This window comes from Macrobrachium rosenbergii, chromosome 14, assembly GCF_040412425.1.
Source record: "Macrobrachium rosenbergii isolate ZJJX-2024 chromosome 14, ASM4041242v1, whole genome shotgun sequence".
NCBI classification, from domain to species: domain Eukaryota; kingdom Metazoa; phylum Arthropoda; class Malacostraca; order Decapoda; family Palaemonidae; genus Macrobrachium; species Macrobrachium rosenbergii.
Window position 1 is genome coordinate 27,857,111 of NC_089754.1, and position 26,265 is coordinate 27,883,375.

At 35.6% G+C, this 26,265-nt stretch overlaps 1 protein-coding gene across 2 annotated transcripts in view; it reads left to right on the forward strand.

Moving 5' to 3' along the window:
* amon (amontillado) overlaps positions 1–26,265 on the forward strand; it is a 273,648-nt gene that overhangs the window by 189,149 nt on the left and 58,234 nt on the right. The window lies entirely within an intron of this gene.

Sequence of the window (26,265 nt, forward strand, 5' to 3'; positions counted from 1 at the left end):
AATCAGTTATGCCAGTAAGCTTAGTTTTTTCCCCGCTACATTTCCCCTTTACGCCATACTTTGTAATTCTCCATTTTATTTCCTCCTCTCATTTTTCTTCCGCCATTCATTTTCCACTTTTTTCTTCTCCTCCATTTCCTTTACTCTGTTTCTCTGCTCTCCTTCTTCCGTTTAGCCTCCTTCAGTAAGGAAATAAATTCAAATTAATTTCTTTGAAATATTTCATATCAGCGATGGAGAATTAATGCTATATTGCCGTACTATTTCTGTTAATTACATCAATAGCCATTTTGCTATCCAGTTTTCGTCGTCAATGGCCACTTGAGTTATGACGCCAGATAAATGGTTCATTTATTCATTCATTGCCATCCAGTCGCACAGCTCTATGGCACTGTTAGCCCGACTAGGTGGAATTATTTTAGTCATTTAAAATGACAAACTTGGAGTCGATATCATTCATCTTCAATTATACTAGCATACAAAATATGTGACAGTGAGGCAATTTCTCCTTTCAGTCTAAGATGGTCCCTAGGTGTATATTTGAATGCTAGATTCGTGCCTGTCCGAGAGTTCCCATGATTTATTTGCTGGATGGTTTCAACATGTATTTTTTCCCGTGCTAATAGCGTTTCTGTACCCTGATGGTAGGCATTAATAGGGATTAATAAGGCTTAATGACTGGCGTGATTCTCTGTACACAGACGAATCCGGACATAATGTTACTTAATGTAGGCAGCGGTCCTCCATGCCCATTAAACGGTGCCCATTAACCCTTTTTCATTATTGCAAGAGAGAGTCGCAGCTACGTAATTCAGGCTCCCCGACCAAAAAATATTGTTACTGAGAAAATATATACGTCATACACATAGACACACACACAAACATATATACATATAATATATATACATTCATACATACATACATACATACATATATATATATATGTGTGTGTGTGTGTGTGTGTGTGTGTGTGGAATCTTTATGTGAACTGGAACTAAAAAAAGTTGTCTTGAGAGAGTTTGAATGAGCAGTATACTTGATTTCACAATTTGGAAGATTTTAAATAAACTTGAGAAAGAGGAAGCGGCGAGGAAAAGATTCAGTAAAAGAGAAATTTGACTAATGCAATTGCGAAGAAAAAGTGAAAAGAGGAGAGGACGTGGCCATAAATGCAATCGAGATGAGGAAGTTCGATTAGAAAGAAGGACAGATATACTTTTGGATAGTAGATATATGCCCTTGAGCAGAAGACAGTTAAAGCGAGATAACAAAATGAAAAATGAAGAGTTTGGTGGTGAAAAACAATTAATTTCCTAAAGGGAAGTTGCTAATCGCAATGGAGAATCTCGAAAGTGGTTGCAAGAAAAATCTGGCAAGTCACAGCGAAAATTGGAGAGACGAAGACAAAGACAAAGCCAATGAAATGTTGGGAAGAGGGGAAAAAACGTTTCCTAGAGAAAGAGCTTTCTGAACGTTTTATATTGTCGATAATTGAAGAGAAGCAGAGCTGGACGTCTTTTGAAAAGATTTTGGAAATAACTGAAGATATTTGAAAGACAGCAGTTGAAACATTGAAGAAAGAAAGTATGTTGGTTGAATGAGATAACAAGTGAACAAGTGATGTTTTTCGAAGGCTAAATGAAAGGAATGATAAAGAAATAATATATATAATATATATATATATATATATATATATATATATATATATATATATATATATATATATATATATATATATAATGTGTGTGTGTGTGTGTGTATGTGTGTGTATACATACATATATGTACATATATATATATATATATACACACATATATAAGTACACATATATATGGAAAACCTTTGCTTCTGGTGAACTTCACTTAAAAGACACTAAGTCATGGACTGGAAATCATCTCACTTATTTATTAACAAATTATAGCACTGTTTTTAGAGTCTGATTTCCATCATTAAAATAAACAAATATAAAATTAGGACTGTATATAATATAAGGAAACTAGCTTAAAGCCAATTTATCATTAAAATAGTGTTACACAATTCTAAAAGTCAATGCGTAACAGCTAAACCCAAAATAACCAGAAAATGGAGACATGGTAGGGAAATGTATGTGGAGTATGATTTAGTGAGAAAATTAAATCTAAATATATATATAAATGGATGTATGTATGTATGTATGTATGTTCCAGCATAACTGATGTGTGAGAAGGGGTGGGAAGGGGGTGACATGTAAAAATAACCAAAAACGAAAGATATTAGTGACTAATCCATAGTTTTTGAGGTCTCTGAGATGAATAGTGACACTCCCATTGCCCTTTTAGTTCAAGAGTAGCCCCCGATAGGAAGGGGGGTGAGAAGGGGTGAAAAACAAAATGTTAAAATGACATATATTAGTTTCTAATCCATAGTTTTCAAGGTCGCCGAGTTAAATAATGACACTCCCGATGCCATTTATGTACAAGTTCATCCCTGGTAGGAAGGCAGGGTGAGATGAGGTGAAATATAAAATGTCAAAAACGCTGGGCAATGTATTTGAAGCAACTATCTTAACAGGAATGGGAGAGGAAGTGAGAGAGATAGTAGAGGGGTGTTGGGAGGAGAGAGAGAGAGTTTATCGGTTGTCATTCACAGTTTTCCTGGGCAGCGCCGGGTTGGTCAGCTAGTATAAAATATAATACACAAAATCAAAATTCACTGAGATCTAAGCTCTTCACAAAATAGTATACATGGTATGTATGGTAGAAATAAAAGAGGATTGAAAACGTAGACATTATTAACGTTTTAACAAAGCTGGGTAAAATGCATGGCTAGATTTATTTTATGAGTTGTTGCTGAATGTTGAAAATTGACAGGAATCAAATACAAAATGCTATCCGGTGCAGTGATATTCATGAATGTACTTGTAGCTAATTACATGATATTTGTAATAATAACTGAATGGCGTTTTCAATGCTTAAGGTTTAGATAAATATCTAAATATATCAACCACGAATCGCGACAATTAAATAAGTTAGTATTTTAAGGTATCGTTTGAATTGCCGAATTACTCGTGAAAAAGAATTTGTAATTTCAGTCTGTCCAGGTTAAAAATGTTCTGTCTGTTCTCCGAGAACTACCATCATTTTAGTGTCAGTTTCTTTTAGTGCTCTTCGATTACTTCTTTCTCAGTTTCCGTAACTACTGAACTTTGGAAACCCAGTGAAGGAAGACCAAATTGCGACACGTATAGATTTGTTTTCCTTGCACCAACAAAATTCCTCTTGCGTTAATATCACATAACCAGAGCAGTAAAATCAACATCCCTAGGAGTAGGAAATCTTGGCTGATTAATGATTAATTTGAAAAGCTTGCGTTTGTGATCCTTTATTGTCTTTAGCCATTTTGTTGACATTTTCGTTTGAAATTGGCTTGGCGTATGAATGATTAAGTTTTGATGAAGACGTGCAGTGGAAGTAAGGGCACAAAGGTTTTCAATCCAGGAACTGATATGAATTTTAAATCAATTTGATTATCTAAAGGAGATTGGATAGCAAACCTACATAAATTAAAATTACAATTAGATTTTCAGAGCCTGAATTTGCTGAATGAAATTAGGTATAACTTATAATTGTTCTTATATCCATATCAATATCTCAGCCCTCATTTTAAAATCTCCAAATGGGACCTAACTACAAATTGGATCACAATAAGTTTTAATCCCTGCACCTAGTTAATAACTTATTTCGTTTACGTGCAGAGTATTATATATTTGTGGTGATGTTCTTCATGATTAACGTATGGCAGTATGCAAGATGTAGGTAACGATGTCACAGTCACTCTGAGTGCGATGCCGGGCTGTGACTTCGTACTGGTATAAGGGAGAGTATGGCTCCCTCCGTACTTATACCTGCGCAGGCGCCTCAGTACCTGGATATAGGGTGAGCATAGGGTCCCGGGAGGGAGGGGTAGCTTCCCGCCAGATTAGTAACTTTCTTAACAACAACGGGTCGCTTCTTGGAAGAATGTTTTAGAAGCTTTTGTACCCCGTCTGTCTCGGTCAGGACAAGAAGGGCGTTCAGAGTAAATTAATCGGGATTGGACTGACAGGCAGCTATAGCCTGGTCGCCTAAGTGAACTCAATTTGGATTAGTACTGATGTCCTCGTTTTCGGATGCTTAATGACTTTCACTGAGATGGAAACCTTTCTGTCTTTCCACACGTGTTTCCTCTGCAACCATATGTTATAGGGAAATGAAAAAGACACATAATGAATAGGAGAGAGAGAGAGAGAGAGAGAGAGAGAGAGAGAGAGAGAGAAACAAATCTGGGAGGGAAAGGGACGAGGGAAATTGGGGTAAATTGCAGGAAATTTACCGCAGTGCGCGCCCAGATCGTTCCTGCACCGTAAGATAATTCCATTTATTCAGGTTTCCTAATACTATTGGAAACTGAGCAGATTCATGTTTTTAAAGTCTGATTGATATCCGGAGTATTAAGGCCTCTCTCTCTCTCTCTCTCTCTCTCTCTCTCTCTCTCTCTCTCTCTCTGTGCAACAGAAATGGGAAGGTGAAATGTTGGAAATGACTGTCAGTTTTCGTGCATTGAAAGTCACACTTTGTAGCAATTTATTTGATTTCAACGTATATCATTGTTATGCTCATTGATCTGTAAGGTTAAACAAATGTTTAATGATAAACAGGATGACTAGATAAATAAACAGATAAATAACAAGAACAAATAGACACAGTTCTGTGACAGTGAACAACACTCCACGAGCCTAGGATGCCATTATAATCCCATGTGATAATGATGATTACTATCGCACATAATACCATTTAATCTCCTAGATGAGAAAATGACCTACGCATTCATTTACTCCGGCAATTGCAAGCAAACGATTAATCAGTCTCTGCTGTCCCATATTTTCAGTGGTCGTTAGGCATGAATGAGACAGAAAGAGAAAAGCGGAACTTTTGATACTTGCGTTATGCATGCAGGGAAATGTAAATTTGCTTGCAAGTTCAAATTGTCACTTCGTAGAATGTTCTGTGTGTGTGTGTGTGTGATTTCTTGTGACGTTTTGAAAATTAGATCGTTGTGATATCACAAGTATGGAATCTGCAAATTAATGCTGTTGGGGGCACGCAGTAGGTTACTCTAATCGTCTCATCATCTGTGAGAAATATCGAATGACATGCTATAGCGAATATCACTATTCCCACGGAATTTGATAGATTATAAGAAAATGCGTTTTATTAACCTTGAAATCTAGTTTCTCTTTTAGTCCTACTCTATCTGTTTGGACTGATGAAGTCAAGCTTGTTCTTCTTTGCTGATAAATTAAGTATACCTTAGTTTATTTAACCAGACCACTGAGCTGAAGGATTAGACTTATTTTACGTGGCTAAGAACCAACTGGTTACCTAGGGCTGGACCTACAGGATTGGGATCCGAACTTAGTGAAATGAATTTCTGTGGCCAGAAATAAACTAATTCTTCATTGGCCGGCCGGAGATTCGGACGCGGGCCCTGCAGAGTGCTATCCGAGAACGGTACCGACCAGTCCAACGAAGAACTCTTCTCTGCTGATGATAGGCTACCTACCTGTCAGCATCCCTTCATGTACCATTATGTTTTCTTCCTTTATATAAATATTATCTCTGGAACAGTAAATTCCGTGTCACTTGCGTCCGTTCTGCATCAAACAAGACCTCCTCTCATTGTAGCTTTTGCATCTCACTTTCTTGACCTCGAGTAAAACTCTTAAAGAAAAAGGGGGGACATCCGACTGGGAGAGACAAGGCTTTATAAGCTTCAATTCTCCAGTTATAAGGTTTATAGTTTCTTTCGTTTTAAATTGCTTCTGGTTTCTTGAAAAGGTCCTGCATGACATACAAAGTTAAGTATATCTTAGTTTAACCAGACCACTGAGCTGGTTAACAGCTCTCCTGGGCTGGCGAAGGATTAGATTTATTTGACGTGGCTAAAACCAACTGGTTACCTGTTACATATAAACATTATGACGAGAAATGAATTTCTATCACCAGAAATAAATTCCTCTAATTCTTCACATACAATTAAAACTCACTGTTGCATTAGTTTTAGCAGACTGGAAAAACTGTCACAGACCATGTTAATTCTGTCTTTAAAAAATTATTATTTTCCTTTGTTGCCAGGTGGTCATGATGCAAGTACAAGAATCTGTTGCATAAACGTATTTACGTGAAAACTCATACTCTGGAGTATTATATAAACGTATATACATGAATATTCATACTTTAATGTATTATTTAACGTATATACATGAATACTCATACTTTGACGTATTATTTAAACGTATTTACGTGAATACTCATACTTTGGCGTATTATTTAACGTATATACTTGAATACTCATACTTTGACGTATTATATAAACGGATTTACATGAATAACCATACTTTGACGTATTATATAAACGGATTTATATGAATAACCATACTTTGACGTATTATATAAACGTTTATACGTGAATACTCATGCTTTGACATATTATATAAACGTATATATATGAATACTCATACTTTGACGTATTGTATAAAAGTATATACATGAATACTCATACTTTGACTTATTATATAAACGCATATACGTGAATACTCGTACTTTAACCTAGTTTTTAAACATATGTAAGAATACTCATACATGAGTGCAATCATGCATGTCTGCTATGTATTTGACAAAGTTTGTGTATTGTATAAAATGAAGTGCGGAGAAAGGGTACCTTTTGAGAAATGCCGAAAAGTGCGAGTGTTACGCGTGATTAGACAAAAGTAACAGTTGAAAGTGAGAGAGACGCACACAGCTTTGTTTTCTGGTTTTACCCACTATGATCAATAAACGCTCACCTATATTTATCTCTAACACTTTAACCAAGTAGGTAAGTGTATTTAGGAGAGAGAGAGAGAGAGAGAGAGAGAGAGAGAGAGAGAGAGAGAGAGAGAGAGAGAGAGACTGGCCGTTGTTGGGAACGAGGGCATTTTACTAGTACAACTTGAAATATCAATAATATGAATTTTTCTTTTTTCTTAAGACCTTCATCTGATTCATTCATAAAGAGAGTGTGTAATTCTTCAATATTTACCCTTTAAAAACTGTTTCCACAGATATAAGAGGTCCATGGCAAAAGCAGTTTAACAGGAGGTTATAGCGTTGCCGCCTCATTATGGGTGTTGCAGATCAAATTTGATCCATTCATATTTCTCCGCGTAACGAACATAATGACGTATCCTTTATCAAACACTGCTGTGATATTGGGCGAAGACATTGACGCCAAATAATTCGCCATCCCTTCATCCTTTCTTCTGGTTACTCGTCATTGCATTGTATATGAGGAACAGGCTACAGAGAAGCTCGAAGACAGACAGACGACTGGAAATTGAGTAAGAGACAGGGAAAGCACCATAATTACAATATCCCACCTTAACTCAGGCTACCAGCCTTCCTTTGCTGTCCGCAGTTTCGCAGTGGTAATATGTCTTCTGTCACCCCTGTTCTTGAGCACGTGTATACCTGGATGGGGGTGTAATAATCTGGTCAATTTCATTATCGCAGGGACAGCGTAATCTTTTCATTCTGGTCTTTTGTGCTGGTTCGGTAGGCCTCATATATCCCGAGTCGTTAAGTCAGCTCATTTTTCTCTTACCACGTAATAGTTTCTATATACTCGTAGAATCTGTTGGTCACTTTTTACCAGCTACGTATGTAACTGTAATAGCAACACTACCCTCTTAACTTCTTGTATTTTTCACACTTTGTGGACACGCTTGTCACTACAAAGCCTTAGATCCAAATGCAAGAAATATGAAGCAATTCTGATATCCGGTAGTGGGATTCGAACCCAATTCCCAAGAAATCACAACGAGAAATTTGTTTGGCGAAATGAACTCGTATCTAGGGATGCTTATTCTGTTACCTTTTTTGACAACGCTGAATCAAGGGCAACTCGTATAATCAGCTTCTTACCTTGGCCTTTCTGTAGTTTCTCCTTTCCTCTACTCTAAGGCGCCCAACTGAGCTAGTTAGCTGTAAGGAAAAGCCTCTCCAGATACTTTAACGCCTTTTAAGGCCACCACGTCATCATTTGTTCTGAGAGAGATACTCAATCTCTGGGATACTAAGTTCGACCTTTTTTTTCTCTCGAGTCCCTTTTTTCTTTGTTCCCAGGTTTAGGGATTACTGTAGGTTTTCTTTGAACATTTTCCTAGCCCTTTTCAGGCATTAAATTGTTTGTTTTTTCTGTTTGTTTCATCATCTTCGTATTGAAATGAATATAGTAAGATAACCAGTTGTTAATAAGATACCTTACAACATGCACACGCACATATGTGTGTGTGTGTGTATATACATAGATACATATATATATATGTATACATACATAGATATATTATATATATCCATATATATATATATAATATATGTATAACATACATATATATTATATATATATATATATATATGCATAACATACATATATATATTATATATATATAAACATAAAAGAAAGAAGGAAAGAAAGAAAAAATGACAAATCATTTGCGTAATCCACTAGTTTCAAATGTTGACTTTCGCCCTTGGATTTCATACTCCTTTTCATATTAAAGCATCCCTGGCTCCTTTATTGGCAGCATCTGGGTCCTTAGCAAACAAATAAAGCTAAAGAGTACCGTACTTCAAAAGTAGCCTGTGTTACCAGACTCTCTCTCTCTCTCTCTCTCTCTCTCTCTCTCTCTCTCTCTCTCTCTCTCTCTCTCTCTCTCTCTCTGTCAGTAGATCCTCTGATACATACTTGTGATTCATCTATGGAAATCTGTCTGTTTATTGCCTTGTTTATTTCTTTGCTTCATTGTTTCTCGTGCAAGCTGCTTCAGTCTTGGGTAAAAGGCATCGAGTGCTGGGTAATAAAAAGAGAGACTGAGTTCCTGAACATGTAAAAAGAAGGAAATAAAAATAGAGAGTAATACGAGGGAATTCGGTTTCTGGGAGATACAAAACAAATGTCAGAGGCAGAGAAAAATGATTGAGATAACAGAATACACCAGTGTAACTAGCGAAGCGGGGCGAAATATTAAAATGAATGGTAAAAATATAGAATAAAGAATAGAGATAGACTTGGTATCTGCTCAACAAGAAAGATTGAGAAAGACTGTAAATATTTACAAATGGATAAAGAAGAGTAAACCCCATCCAGGTAACCAGCAAAGGGATTGGAAATATTAAAAGGGGAAAAATAAGGATGCAAAGTAAAAAGGTACCTTATGAAGAAGGAATAGATATCTGGAAAAAAGTACAATAGTACAATTATTCGAAAAATCTGGAAGTGAGGATTGTAGTTTTAAATTAGCTTTAGATAAACTGCAAGAGCAAAAATATACCCTCACACATACATAATATATATGTGTATATATACATATAGATATGATATATATATATATACATATATATATATATATATATATATATATATATATATATATATATATATATATATATATATATATATATATATATATATATATATATATATATATATATATATATATATATATATATAATGTATATAATTGTCAGAATTTCACAGCATTTCCCTGGTTTTCCTTTTTATCTGCTCTCTTTCTTTGTCTTGTCTTGTGACGCAAAGAACGAAAAGTCTCATATTTCCATTCTCATACACAAGTGCTTTTAAACAACGAGACTGCAGTGAATGCAGGTGCCTCAAATGTTTTAGGGCACTGTTTATAGTCCACCTTAGTTTTATATCACTGCTACCCTTAAGGTCGTAAAAACAGGTCAGGATAGAGGGCAGCGCTCCTTGCCGAAGGTGCTTCAGTAAGTCCTGAATCTGTTTTCGATCGCTTTGTCCTTACGTTACCAGTGGAGGCGCTGACTCCTTGGCAAAGTCCTTCCGTTTGCACCAAACACCAGGGACCGATCGGTCACTACTGCAACTGGCAACAGCAAAGGGGCCATCTTTATCGATTCAGCAGTATTTTCAACAATTATTGTTTCCCATATAAGATTTTCGTTGTAAGGAGATCTTTGCATTGCCAGCAGCCCCATTACTATTTCAACAATATTCATCAGTATTTTCAGCAGTTGCTGTTTCTTTTACAAGATAATCGTTGCAATTAGATCATTACATTGCCAGCAGCACTTGTACCATGTACAACTTTATATAACCATTTTGCTATATTAACTAGCCATTTAGAGAAATAAAAGAAATCTCTGGCATATTATTGTCGTAATTCATAAATATGGAGACAGCTGGAGGATCTGCATTTCCAGCTGCTCCCTCTTGTACATACGGTAGTTTATTTTTATTATACATCCCCATAACCCTCCTACATCCCTTTTGAACCTCTAAGTGTTTGCCATATATTCTTTATCAAGATTATACATCCCCATATAAATTTACCACCATCCAACCCAGTGTTTGTTCATACAGCATTTGTAGCTTACTTGCGCAGACCATTACATTCTGGTCCACCTTGAACTTAGAAGTCCAGTGTACTGATGGATTCCCCATCCCCCCAACCCTCCATAGCTCCCACTCCACAATGTCTGTATACTGCAGAGGTTTTATAAAGAGGCCCTTGTATAGAGATTTTTCCCGTGTTGTCTGTACGAGGTGGATATGTGCCAGTGTATATCCAACAGTTCATGATCTTACCACTGATTGACTTAAATACAAGTTCCTTCGTTGTTTGGTGAACTCTAGAGAAACTCCCCAAGAGACAGTATAAGCAACTGTTAGTCTTAGAATCACCTGAACTCCGAGAATATGGATTGAGCAATATTGTCCTTGAATCGAACTGTCCGTGAAGTTTCTCTTTGTGTAGTTTGTGCTGATAGTTTTCTACGATTTATCCACCTTTAGTTTGAGTTGATAGTCTTCTGCAGTTTTTTTCTCCCCATTGATTAGGATTGAGAGTTAACTTTGCCCAAAGATGTTGGAAAACAGTTACATCTGGCCAGTGCATGCCATATTTAAACTATTTTTGTCTCCTTTTTCTGGAGTCGCCCTTCAAACTTCTTTTTAGCGCGCCTATAATGCACTGTGGGGTGTGATTCATTTATCCCTTATTCAATTATTTTGTAAACTAGGTGATTAACATAAAGATTTAAAACAACTTTTTTAAAATAATAAAATATATTTTGATTAAGATCCGTTGACCATAAACAGCTTTGATCTGTTTATAAAGTACCAAGACGCACCACTTTCGAAAGGTAGAAAGATTACATTGCGGCGCATGTACCAGCAAACTCAATCAAGCTGTGAGATGAATACTTCATTCTTCTGCGCTGTCCTCCAGTTAAAGAGAGAGGGGAAGGGAGGATTGTACTGAAAATTATATTTCACCGGTTTGTACAGAAAACACCGTTTGTTAAGAACCCATTACAGTATTCACAGACGGCCTGAATTACAATTTAGGAGGGGAGCAAAGCAGATGAGCCGCAGACAAAACATCTTCCCTGTCTAAATCCATATTTTCTTCATCTTTTACTCCTGCTGTCATAATGTCCTACTATGCTAATCAAAATCCTACCATGCAACCTTCCATGATATATTCACTAATATCTTGCCCTCACTTATTCCAAATAAACCATACAAATCACAGTCAGTCACTCAGTCACACTGTCACCACCATACTGCAGCATCTCACTGAAAATACCACTAAATCCCGATGTTTTTCCATTCCTCAACGTCTTAATTGCCCTCATTTCGTCTGCAGCAGCCATTTCCACGTGTATTCTCAGTTTTACCCGAACCCTTCCCCCTATTGCGTCATTCAGCTCTGCCTGCCTCGTCAGATCTTTAGAATACTCGGTCGAAAAAGGACTACATTCACTACATGCAGGATCCCTCCAATTGCATTTTTTTTTATTCTGAGATCCATTTTCATTACCCTTTCTGTATTCACTTCCATGTAAAACAGTTTTTAAGTCCCCTTGAAGTTCTTGTTTCTCTATCTATATTTTTGTTACTTGATTTATTATATATATATATATATATATATATATATATATATATATATATATATATATATATATATATATATATATATATATATATTTTTTTTATATGTATATATATATATATGTATATATATATATATATATATATATATATATATATATATATATATTTATATATATACACATATAATTGGGGTATTTTTACCCTTTTCACTGTAAAAGGGCACCCATCTATAAAATGGTGACATCAGAAGATCTAACCTTTGACCTTTAAGAACTATCTGGAATGTTCATCCTTAGTTCTCTTTCAAATGTCAAAGACCAAAAACATTGTTGCAATTTCAATTGCACCTCTTTCTTTACAGCTCTTATACGACAGCTTTCAACTGATATGTACAGCTCAGTGGTCATGTGGAACTTGAGAATATTCTATGAGGGAATATAAGGGAGTTTACGGTACTGGAAATATGCTATAAAGCAGATTTCCCCTTCATTTATTTCTAAAACTTTTGGCTACTTCAGCTTCGAAAATTCAAGGATACAGAGGCATATATACGTCATTTCCAAACTTTTGTTTATTCCATTACTGATCACCCCCAGGCGGAGCATTGAATTTAGCCCTAACAAAGCTAAACTAAAGTCTTTCCAGTTGAGATTTTGCCAAGTAATTGGTGAAATTTTTAGAGCATCTTTAGTAAATACAAATTAGGTATGAAAATAGAACTGAGAGAGAGGGAGAGAGATGCAATCTCTGTTAGATATAATTAGAATTCACCATTCTTTTGTAAATCATAAAAAAATTAATCTGGACTAGCACAATGCATAATTAATTGTATAGTAATTATGCACATTTTGAACCAAAAACTTGTAGAGTGGAAAGACTTTAAAAAGGTGTTTCCCCTCCTTTCTGTCTTATAACTTTCAAATACGTAACACTTTAGCAAAAAAGCCAAGTACGCTCAGAAAAGGAATTGAGAAGACTAGAGAGCGAAGTACGTAAATAGGAAAGGAGACAAACAAAAAGCAACGAAAAGTGTCATCGGAAGGAGAAAAATCATGTAAATTGCGTCTGGCAAAAGCAAGCTGATGAAAATTGCAGGGATCGGCTTACAAGTGGGGGTGTTTGAGAAGACTTAAGAAGGAAGTCAAACCATCTGGTTCTATTTCCAGACACTCGGACGATTTACGGTGCTGAGAGATTTAATGCATCACAGCCACCCTGTCGGAGGATGGATGGCACGGCACGAGCGGCATAAAATAGAACGCTAATGTATAAACGAACGAAATTGCCGGCTCAGAGGCATAATCTTGCTGGAGTATGAAGAGCTCTCTGTACAGCGGGAAATATACAAAGATATTGATTGGGGTTTCTCTCTCTTTCGAGCTGATGGGGAAGTGGGCGTCTGGGGATCTTCTCGAGAAGGGCGTTTGCCTTTACGCCAAATCAAGGCTTCGAATTCGAACCGAGTGAATAATAACCATTCACTCACCTAAAGGTGGTGTTGTTTTTGACTCGAATAGTCTCCTTTAGAGCGCAAGTTATATTTACCCATCTTCGCTCGTGGCGGAATTGGGCCCCAAGGCCTTTCTCTACTGAGGTTCCTCTTCACTCCGTCTTCCACTCCGCCGAGGTAATCTCCTCACCTCAGGAGGCGTGGAACCACGTTACTGTACAGGTAATTTTGCAGGTAGCTCTCTCTCTCTCTCTCTCTCTCTCTCTCTCTCTCTCTCTCTCTCTCTCTCTCTCTCTCTCTCTCTCACACACACACACAGTTTACCTTTGAACTATAAACGGACCGTCATCTCCCAGCATAATTCTCCTAAATACGATACCCGAGCATCATATTCACCACTTTCTAAAGCCAGAACTAGATGATGGCTTCTAGCTAAATTGAAGAGGATATATGGATCAAATGCTTATGAAATAACTGTGATAAATTGGCAAACAAGGGGAAAGGGCTGTTCGTGGTGGTTATGCTGTAAATCTTTACTAAAGCCGATGTCCGTATAGAAACTAGTCCATTTTTAGTTACGTACGTTGAACATGAATTTCAGAGTCTTTCAGAAATGAAACAGAAATGTTCAATTGTATGTCGTAGGTCCCAATTTGAAATTGAATATCTCAGACAGATTATATTGTTTTCTAGTTTCAGTTACTGTATTTACAATTATCATAGATTCCACAGAATAATAGGGTTGGGAAATTGAAAAACAGAAAACTGGAAAAAATAAGTATTAGAAAAGAAATAGTAACGCGCATAAAAACAGGAAAAATTAAAACAAATATAGTTGTGAATATTATTGACACTATGGACACAAAACATTTCCTCCATTCAGCATACAGTCCAAAAATTCCATGTGACAGTCATAACAAATTTCATTGACTCCGGACGTGCTATAACAATTACTGAGTTCAGGACTTCAACGAAACAGCAGGAAAACTGACGAGAAAAATAACCGAGAAAACTCCACTTACAAAACTTTAGAGGAGACAACATAGCAATGGTAAGAAAAATAGACTGAAAAAAACTATAACATGAACAATACAGGGGGAGAACAATGTAAGAGTATGTCGATAAAAACTTGCTGATGTAAGAAGGGGAAGATGTCTGATCAAATAAAGGTAAAAAAAAAAGAGACGGGGAAAGTTATAACAATAATGCTAAGAGATTTTGAGAGGACGAAAGAGAAGAGATTCTAAGAGATTCTGAGAGGACGAAAGAGAAGAGATTCTAAGAGATTCTCAGAAGGCTGTTGAGGAATGAAAAGTCTGAGAAGATTGGTGGGATGATAATTCGTACCTAAAAGGCTAGAAGAAATGTACTGACAAGATAGGTGAGGATTGAAAAGGTATTAAGATTATTCAGAAAACTTGAGCTTTTGAGAAGGTTGCTGAAAAAATAAAAAAAAGACACCAGATATGACTGATGAAAAGCAAAGGGACAACATGAAAAGAAATACTATGAAGAGCAGTGAGAAATAAAAAAAAAACATTCCGGATGCCAGGTGAGGAGAGAGGTGATCCTGATAAGGTTAACTAAAATAAAAGGCATTTTCGAAAAGATTATTGCAAGGAAAATAGTAGAGTTATTAGGTAAATGAGCGAGGAAAGAAAAGGTTGTAAGAGGCTTTAAAAACAAAAGTAAAATGAGATTTCGATAAAGTTTGGGTCAGGGGAAGAGTAGAGATATTGAGTAGATGAGTGAGAAAAGAAAAGATTGTAAGAGGCTTTAAGGTGAAACAAAAAATAGTGAGAGGGCTAATGAACAAAAAAGTTTGTTGAGAGGTACAAGAGGAAAAAACCCGACACCGAGACTATTTACAAAAAACCATTTTTAGAAGATTGGTGGGGCGGAAGGGGTTGTGAGTAAAGGTACTGAGAAGATTAGTGAGAAAACGAGAAATTTTTAAGAGAGAACGGATCTGAGAGAGAGGGGGAGATACAGAGGAAGCTATTGGTGAGAGAATTTGAGAGAAGTCTCCTGAGGGAAAGGGGAGTGAGACGACTAGTAAGAACAAGAGAGATTCTGGAAAGTTTTTTTTTTTTTGCAAAAGATAAGGTTTATAGGAGATTGGTGAGGATAAATGTTATACTGATTATGAAAGAAGAGAAAATGAAAATTTGAATGGGGAGTGATAACAATTAGAGAGGGCTGAAAATTACTAAGGAGATAAAATGTGAGTAGGCTAATAGAAAAAACGTACCAAAAATGGGTTGGTAATAGAAAAAAATTAAGAAGGCTGCAGATTCATTTGAAAAGAAAATAGACAAGGCCAGTGAGGAAATGGATGGTAATAAATAGGTTCTAAAAACCCTGAACATTGTTAAGAAAAGGAAATATGAGAAGACTGGTAAAGATAGAGATGTAATTTGGATAGGGAATGGGGATATTATGAGAAGGCTGGAGATGGCTGAGAAACAGTCATAGAAGCCTTTTAAAGAAAGAGGTAATAAGCGTTTCATATGGCAGTGAGAAAATATTTTGAAGAGGCTGAAGATTGCTGGGATTAGAATGTACCTGAATAGTTAGTTAAAAAAAAATATGTGGGTGGGGGGATGGGCTTTGGAGTAATTGGACGAAAAATGAAGAGATTTTGAAAAGACTGAAGATTCCTGAGAATATTATGAGAGGAATGATAAAAAAAAAGAAATGAAACTTGGTATTTGGAGGAAAATGAGATTTTAATAAGCTGTAAATTGATGATAAAAGAGTTTGGAAAGTCTGAATAAAAAAGAGGAGATACTAGTTACTATGCACGGTAATGACAAGATTTCGAATCGGCTGATAATTCGGAAAAAATCAATATGAGGAGGATAGGAATGGGAAGATTTTAAGAGGAATGGCGTTTGCTGAGAATTGATAAAAGAAGAGAATGAAGATTTCAGAAGGCTAACAAGAAAGGAAAAATCTGGAAATGATTTTTTATGAAAAAATATATTGTTTGAAGGTTGATGGTGAAAATAGAGATATTGAAGATATCTGGTAAAGAATGCTGAGATAATGACTGTTGTGAATAGGTTTCAAGAGGAATATTGAGGGAGGAAGAGATACAAAAGAGAATTTGAGATGACTGAGAAAAGAAAAATGGAAGATTACTTAAGAAAATAGAAACTGTATGGAGAACGGTTTTTGAACGAAAATATTAAAAGGTTTCAAAAAGGGGAAACCACGGAGAACGGCAAGATGAAAAGAAAGTACTTTCGCAAAAGTGCTTTCACAACTACTGAATAGAAAAGTATATCAACAGTACATAAATGAACTCTGATGACAGCATAGTTATTATTATTATTATCATCACTGTGGTTGATGCCGCTCTTATTGTTGTAGTGTTGCGGTTGAATTGGCAACGGGATCTACGGGCTTCCGAGGTCCAATTTTTAAATGTTAGAACATTCAGAAATTTGCGATTGAATTGAATGGTATAAACTAATCATCCGGCATGGACCATCAGAGAGCCCATATCCGGCCAATTCCTAATATCTGTGAGAATATAATTGCTTTCACACATCTGTGTGTGCGTGTCTTTTACCAGAATATCACGAGAATGGGCGAGCAGAATTTAATCAACTTTTGTAGAAGCTTTCATTGTGTAACTCCCTACAGATGACCCACTTTGGATTGATACCTATGAACGTTTGAAATGGTTTCTACGGCGAAAAAATCGCTATACCTTAATCGATGCCCTCTCAAATTTAGATAACCGCGGGGAATCTCATCATGAATGTTCGTCAAAACTCGTTCGGTAATTATCAAGTCATCTGACTAACCAATGGACGAAAAACGTACAAACGGACAAAAAATATAGCCTTGGCGGTAAAGAAGCTCAGGAAACGAGACCTGTTAGAAAAGAAGAGTCCGTGAGAAGATTGCTTTGGGAAATATATGGGCTGAGAAGATTACTTAAGGGATTTTGGGTTCTCTGTGGGCCTGGGTTAAAAGACAAGGACTTATGAGAGGATTGATTATGGAAATAAAGAGATCGACAAGACTGCTTAGCAAGCTGAGGACGGAATAGGTATAAAATGAAGGAACTACGAAAAGTGGGCAGGAATATTAGGATACATCATGTAGATAATATCTCCCACACTTGCACTTCATAAATATTAAGGGTATAACCTTTTCCACCTCATCTACCCAGAACGTTTAAGATGTTCCTCTCCTGTTTCCTTCTAACACTTCCGAATTTTATGTTCTTTTTACCCACCTATCATCCTACTTTCTTCCCACGTGACCTAACTATCTCCGAATAGGTAGGTCCATTCTTTTACTTACACTATCCTTTTACGGTTCTCCTACAGAGTTCCATATCTCTCGCCTTTCAGTTTTTTTTTCACACCACTTATGCAGTATGCAGTCTTCACTTTGTAAAGCAGAGTTATCTCAACAATCCCTCAGTTCATTGCTACTTTGGCTTTCAAATGCACTTCAAGTGTTTTCCTAATCTTTTGCACCCTCCAGGCTTCACCAGTTTTGTGACTCATTCTAAAGCATCCTGTCATCATCATTTATATTTATCCCGATGTACCTATACAAATCAGCTGCTCTCTTTCTTTCAACTCCTATGATAATATTCAGTTCTCCATCTCCATGTTTTCCATTTGCTCTCAGAACTGGTTCTTGTTCCCATTTATTCACAAATTCATAATTTTGTGAACACTTTCAAACTTTCACAAGTTTCTGTAGTTTCTCTTCGTTACCCCAATCAGCATTATGTAATCGACAAATAACAGTTATTTTATTCTCCATAATACAATTTTTTTTATCTTATAACTCTGCTTGTACGTCAGACTTCCTTTCTCTGACTTCTTCCATCACTCATTCCATTACGCTAAACCATTCACCTTCCCTCTGCATATTTTAAGATGCATTTCGCTTCAGTCATCAAAACCTATAATTGTTTTTAACAATTTGCCTTACATACAGTACACCCTCAAAAACCTCCACATTGACTCTCTGTCTGTTCTAGAGCGTATAATTCCTACAAACTTTTCTAGGACTGTTATATTTATACAAAAAACAATTACTCCCCTCGCCCAGTTTTTTGGAGCCTTCTCTCATCCTGACATAACTAAAAAGCTTGGCTTGCCAATTTAGTCTCACTTTCACCTATGTACTGCAGCATCTCATTTGTAATACCATCAACTTGTTAATTGACCTCCTTAGATCCTCAGTAAACTTACACATACCCTGCCAGCATTGAGTCATTCAGCATTGCCGCTACTTGCTCCTGGAAAAAACTCCATAAACCAAGAACTGTGATAATTTCAGAAAGCAACTCTTCACTTGCAACTTTCATTTTTAGATCCATTTGCTCTTTAACCGTTCTCTCTGATTTTATTTCATAGCAGGAGAACTTATAGCTCTTGTTCATATTCATATTACCCCCGAGAGTTCTTGTTCATATTACTCTCTGTTTACATAACCTGACTTTTTCTCTCTCACTTCTACACGACTATTCTTCTACCATTCCTTTTGCGCACCTGCGAATGATCATCTCTTCTCCTATGCAATTACACATTAAATAATCTTTTTTTTCTTTCTCTATACCTTGCATTTATAAGTGTCCCATTACTATATGTTTTTATTCTTTTCTCCCACCTCCAGTACTCACAAGCACTCACTGCTGGCTCTGTGACCCTATCCTCAAATTTCGCGACCCCTCATATTGGTTAGATGGTGGATGTTAATTCAATATATATATATATGTGTGTATTAATGTAAAGGAAAGTAATCGTCAGTTCTTTAAAGCATTTGATGATAATTATTAGAGTTGTGATAGAGTAAAGGGAAGGAATTGAAGCATGGTCATTTTGACTTTCTATTACAAAGTCCTGCGTAGAACAACAAATTGGATTTGGAAATGAAATGCAGTTTGGATAACAGTGATGATATTTTTTTTTAAAACTCACATCAATAGAGAGGCAGCATATCTCTCTCTCTCTCTCTCTCTCTCTCTCTCTCTCTCTCTCTCTCTCTCTCTCTCTCTCTCTCTCTCTCCAGTAAATGTGCGCGCAACAATGAATCATTGTTACCTACTCTCCCCTCACACAGGAAATTGCCTTTCAAAATAAAGTAAAAAATGAGCGTTTGCAATTGCAGAAGTCTAAGATGTAATAGTATATGATTTCATTTCCATTCAAATAAAAGTGTAGGGATGATAGAGGAATTACTTGGTCATCCGGCCTTCATATAAAGCAGCCAGCTTTACGTAAGAAGCTTTATGTTTAAAAAAGGAAGTAGGCAAAACCTTTTCTCACTGGAGCTGTTGTGTTGCATTGTGCAATTGAACAAAATCCGTATCGGCAGCTTTTATCTGGATTTGTGTGTTCTCTCTTGACCACTTTAACACAATTCTTTTTTACTTCTCTAATGGGGTTAGCTTATTCTCACATATAGATTTTATAAGCCTTATTTACATCTCTCTTTGTCTTTATTATTATTTTACAAAGTATAATCCTTCTATCTCCCTGTCTTAATCCCAAGGTTAGTTTTCATTCACTTTCTCCTCATAAACTCTTCTCACGTCCCAACTTATCAAAATCACTTCTCTGTATGCTTTTCAACACCACCTTCCCCTTTTTTTCAAATTAAAGTTTACTTCTGTCAGTTTTAATTTAACCAAATAATGATTAAATATACCACCAGTTACTCTTCATCAACTTATTCTTTCATCTCCCCTATGGTATCACATAACGTAGCAGACTTTCCCTCACCATTTTCTAATTGTCAAGTATACTTATGAATATTCTGCTATGTGAACCTCATATTCCCAACATGGAGGTCCCTGTGAAATGAGTTTCCATAAGACTCCACTCTCATTTACTCAGGAGATGCCACGCTTACCAAAAATGTCGTACCTTTCTCGGTCTCTTACTTTTGCATTTAAATCGCCTAGAGCAACCACCCTCTCATATTCTCAGAACACATCCATGCTCAGCTTCAGGCTATTACGAAAACGTTCTCTTTCAGTCTCATTCTTTATCATTCCTGGAAGTTGTACACTCACCGTTACATCTTTTCTCCAGCCACACTCAGTCTCCCCCATAAATTCCTCGAAGTAAATTGTTTGTACTCTTTCACCCGTTCCCCATACTGGTCGTGACACTGTAAGCGCTACTTCTTTCCAAACTCTGCTCCTTTTACCTACGGCAGACACAATATCCCTTTGTCCTTCATATGCCTGCATACATTGCCCTTTCATATTTGTGTCTCGCATTGCCAAAACATTCAACTTTTTGCCCTTGAACAGATCTATGGTCGGTGATCATTCGTGTCTTCTTTATTAACCACAGTCATGATTTTTCAAAGCATCAAGTTATACTATATATATATATATATATATATATATATATATATATATATATATATATATATATATATATATATATATATATATTTATATAACCTACTTCCATATGTCAAATATCGTTTGATTCTTTGTATTTACAAATACAAGAAGCATATACAAAGGTACAAAAAATTTACAGAAAGTCCCCTGAATAGTGAAAAAGGCATCTGGTGAGCTATCAAGCTTTCATTCTGACCTTTTACTTTTTGCCCCCCTTGTCTATTTTATTCCTAGCCAGAAGCAAACTTCCTCTGAACCTATCTCAAATTTCAAGCGTGCGAGCGTTTATCAGCATTCTCTTCTGTTCTGCAGCCGTTTCCTTCCTAGCGGTCTCCATCAGATATAAGTATTGGATGCCAGATGCGTGGCGACACAGACAGAGAGAGAGAGAGAGAGAGAGAGAGAGAGAGAGAGAGAGAGAGAGATGAAGAACAGCAACAGCGTCAAGGGCGAAGGGAAGAAGATATTTGGGAATAGGACACGAGAATTCAACAATACTGATTCCTATACATATCTCACACAGACTTCGCATATTTGAAGAGATGGCAAGGCCAAATCTATTTTCGCCCCCCACATAAAATTTTCACACCCGGATAATGTTCTGTAAAGATCTTGATTTTATTTTGTTTGATTTTTCCAGGCTACGAAGTTTGCTTTTTTCCGCTTTTTTGATAGATATCAATAATATGGCGTCTTTTTGTTTACTGTTTTTAACTGTATTTGCATATTCTCTCTCTCTCTCTCTCTCTCTCTCTCTCTCTCTCTCTCTCTCTCTATATATATATATATATATATATATATATATATATATATATATATATATATATATATATATATATATATATATATATATATATATATATATGTACATATATGTGTGTGTGTGTGCGCGTTTGTGTGCATGTTTATGTGCATGTGTGTGAAGAAACTGCCAAATTAAGAGGCGAGTTTGCCATATAGTAATAAGAATAATTTTCATTTGATACCATTTATCGTCAAGAAGTTACTTAGTATCGTCACTGGATAAGGCTCACATTCAGTTTTATGCTATCTTCATTTTTATTTTTTTGTTTGGGTGTAATTGCCTGAGTCATTGAGAGTTCTTTGGATGCTGAATTTCGTAGCTCGTGTGACTAAATTTGAATGTTTATAAGATGAACCCTCCTTTCGACTTTTTGGACTGTCACTCGATGGGCCGGAGTTCAATTCCCCGGCCGGCTGATGAAGAGTTAGAGGAATTTATTTCTGGTGATAGAAATTCTTTTCTCGCTATAATGTGGTTCGGATCCCACAATAAGCTGTAAGTCCCGTTGCTAAGGAACCAATTGGTTCTTAGCCACGTCAAATAAGTCTAATCCTTCTGGCCAGCCCTAGGAGAGCTGTTAATCAGCTCAGTGGTCTGGTAAAACTAAGGTATACTTTAATTTTAAAAGCAAAGCAGGCTCATCGCGTGTGATGCTTGTTTGTCTTTACTCAAAAATAATATATAAAACAGCAGGTACACAGAGCAGAATGCACTGTCTTGCGTGGCATAGTTAGCCTTTAATAACCAGTAGTCAGGGCTTTCTTTTCAGGCTATACATGACGATTTACCCCTTGACTGTGTTGAACAATAATAATGAGGACTGATAGTCGTTACTCACATAACTTTTCAATTTTTTCATTTCTCTCTGTTAGCCTATAGCATCGCATTAAACTGTTCAGTTTTTTTTTTAAGAATTTCTGAAAATTCTTTTGTGATATTTCTGAGAATTCTTTTGAGACATTTTGAGATTCTTGAGTAACGTAGATAAAACCAAATGATACGGAGAAAAGAGGAACATACATTTACTGAAGCTGTGTCAGATTCAGGGACTAAATCGTTTTTAAAGCTTAGGTGCGAAGTGAATTTTATATAGGGTTCTTAAGGAAAATTATCATGCTCCTCTAGTCATTAGGTCTCGTAGTAAAAGGATTAAGTCCTACCTTAATTTCTGTGTAAAGTGTGTGATAAAAAAACAGATATTCATGATGACGAAAATTACCATTTTTTTCGTGCAAGGCCTTCGTAATTTCACGTTTAGTTCTGAAGCATTATTTTTTTCCTCAGCAAAGTAAAATCCGATTAACTAAAAGATTAAAGTGGCATCACAGCAGCAAAGAGCGTCAATGTGACCATATTAAATTGAAGACAAATAAGAACAAATAAATAATTTTAAATAGTGGAAAGACATTTCAGTTGTCTCCCCAGTCGATGACGCATTGGAATTATCTGACAAGGTTGTTCGAGATTTCTCTGGAAATTAAATTGACTTCTGTAGGACAGCCTTCTTTAATCTCTGCACGTGCCATTTTCCGGAAGAAAAGAAGGAAAAAAATAATTCACCTTGCCTTTTATGCAGAAGGGGTGAGGTATTTGCTGGAGTATAAATTCTGAAAACATGCGATGAAAAAATATGGAAAAAATTTGTAAAAATATCATTATCTATTACCGCAAACATAACATGTCACTGTAAGGAAAAGAAAATGACATTTTAGACAGCTGAAAAATGAAATGTATAAACTATTTAGGCTGAATTCAAAATCAAACTCTTTTAAAGCTGATCTAGAATACAGAATTTCATAGCGATATTCAGCTTCATTTATTTTGCTTGTCTATCAGCCTGTCTATTTAATGAAATGTTACAACAGAATATCATCCATTTATCTCTTGGTGTTCAACCCACAAATGACTTTATCAAAAAAGTAATTAGTAGGAGATTAGAGAATTTATTCTTCATACATACCAACTAGTCAGAGCAAATTAGACATTATCCGTATTTTCAAAGTTATCGTAAATTACAAACAAATCTTCCTGGATTAACAAACAAAATAATTATACAAATTAGGAACGGAAAACTGAACCGTGAATTAATACGAAAAATCATATGGCACAAGAGTGGGAGGGAGATTCCTCATATATACCAGTTGGTCAGAGCAAATTAGACATTATTCCTATTTTCAAAGTTATCGTAAATTATAAACAAATCTTCCGGGATTAACACAAACAAAATAATTATACAAATTAGGAACTGAAAACTGAACCGTGAATTAAGTCGAAAAATTATATGACATAAGAGTGGGAGGGGGAGTTTTCCTCTTCGACGCTGTCACCTTTAACCTTTCAGAATCAGATGTGACATATGCATTACTAGGATTAAAGCGGTTTTAATATCCTAAACCGGGATTTTCCGTTCTGAGTCAGGGGAATTCTGTTTGTGAGGATTATGTTTATATATATATATATATATATATATATATATATATATATATATATATATATATATATATATATATATATATATATATATATATATATATATATATATGCATATACAGTATATACATACATATATATGTGCGTATTATTAATAGACAAAAGTGGCCTCTCAGCTTCAAAATTCATAACAGTTTTTGATACCCTTTGATCACGTGCCTATATATATATATATATAGTATATATATATATATATATATATATATATATATATATATATATATATATATATATATATATATATATATATATATATATATATACATATATACAGGTATATGTGTGTATGTGTGTATACATACATACATATATGTGTGTGTATTATTAATAGACAAAAATTACCTCTCAGCTTCAAAATTCATACCTTTTTTTGATACCCTATCACCACGTGCCTATATATGTATATATATATTATATATATATATATATATATATATATATATATATATATATATACGCATACATATATATATACACACATACATACATAGATGATTACATACATACATACATGCACACACATATACATATATATGTATGTAATGTTAATAGACAAAAATGACCTCTCAGCTTGAAAATTCTTAACAGTTTTTGATACCTTATCACAACGTGCCTAACTCCGTATAAAAACATACAGTCTTTGAAAATTCTCTTTCCTCCCGTATTAGGATTACGAACGATAGCAGTAGTGAGACCACCTCTTGGTTCACGATACTGGACGAAAGGCTGCTATGATTTAAATCCCCTTTTCTGTAAATACTGCTGAAGAAAGTAACCCGTGCGCGTGTCTCTCATATTTACAATACGGATACCTGTTATAATATTTATATAGATATGTCCATGTACACGAGTGTCCTTGTGCAGTTTACATATACATAATTCGCAGTTTGAAAAGAACGTCATTAACGCATATATAATTGTTATATATCCACCAGGAAAATGAAACGCGCATCCACTACCTGCATGAAATGACTAACGATCCCGAAGTTTCCAAATCGAATCCTTACTCATAGAGCTGATTCCAGTTTACCTCCCCAAGCTCAAAGTTGCAGGCATATTGATCACTAACGATGTTGTCAGTAAATGAAGTGATTCAGGGAATCTGATGATAGTTCAGCCAGAGGCGTTGCAACTCTTTAATATTGTGGAATACGCTCGGTAAAAAGAATTTTGGCGCTGGGACGTTTTCAGAATCAGTTAGGCATTTAAGGCCAGCGTTGCTACCCGAGTCTTTGATTTTGTTTCTTTATAATTTCCCTCTTAAAGCGCTTCAATTCTTGGTATAAAGTAATCCTTGGGATGTGTTTACTAGGCATAAAGTAATCCTTGGAATTTGGTTGCCAGGTATGTCTTTGGAATGTGGTTACAAGGTATAAAGTAATCCTTGGAATATAGTTAATAGGTATAAAGTAATCCTGGGAATGTGTTAACTAGGTATAATGTAATCCTTGGAATTTGTTTACTAGGTATAAAGTCCTTGGAATGTGGTTACTAGGTATAAAGTAATCCTTGGAATATGATTACTAGGTATAAAGTAATCCTTGGAACTTGGTTACTAGATATAAGGCCTTGGAATGTGGTTACTAGGTATAAAGTAATCCTTGGAATATGGTTAATAAGTATAAAGTAATCCTTGGAATGTGTTTACTAGGTATAAAGTAATCCTTGGAATGTGGTTACTAGGTGTAAAGTCCTTGGAATGTGGTTACTAGGCATGAGATAATCCTTGGAATATGGTTACTAGGCATAAAGTAATCCTTATAATATGGTTACTAGATATAAAGTAATCCTTGGAATATGGTTACTTAGTATAAATTCCAAGTATTACTTTATACCTATAAAGTAATACTTGGAATTTGGTTTCTAGGTATAAAGTAATCCTTGGAATATAGTTACTTAGTATAAAGTAATCCTTGGAATATGGTTACTAGGTATAAAGTGATCCTTAGAATTTAGTTTCTAGGTATAAAGTAATCCCTGGAATGTGTTTACTAGGTATGATGTAATCCTTGGAATATGGTTACTAGGTATAAAGTAATCCTTGGAATGTGTTTACTAGATATAATGTAATCCTTGGCATTTGGATACCAGGTATAAAGTAATCCTTGGAATGTGTTTACTGGGTATAAA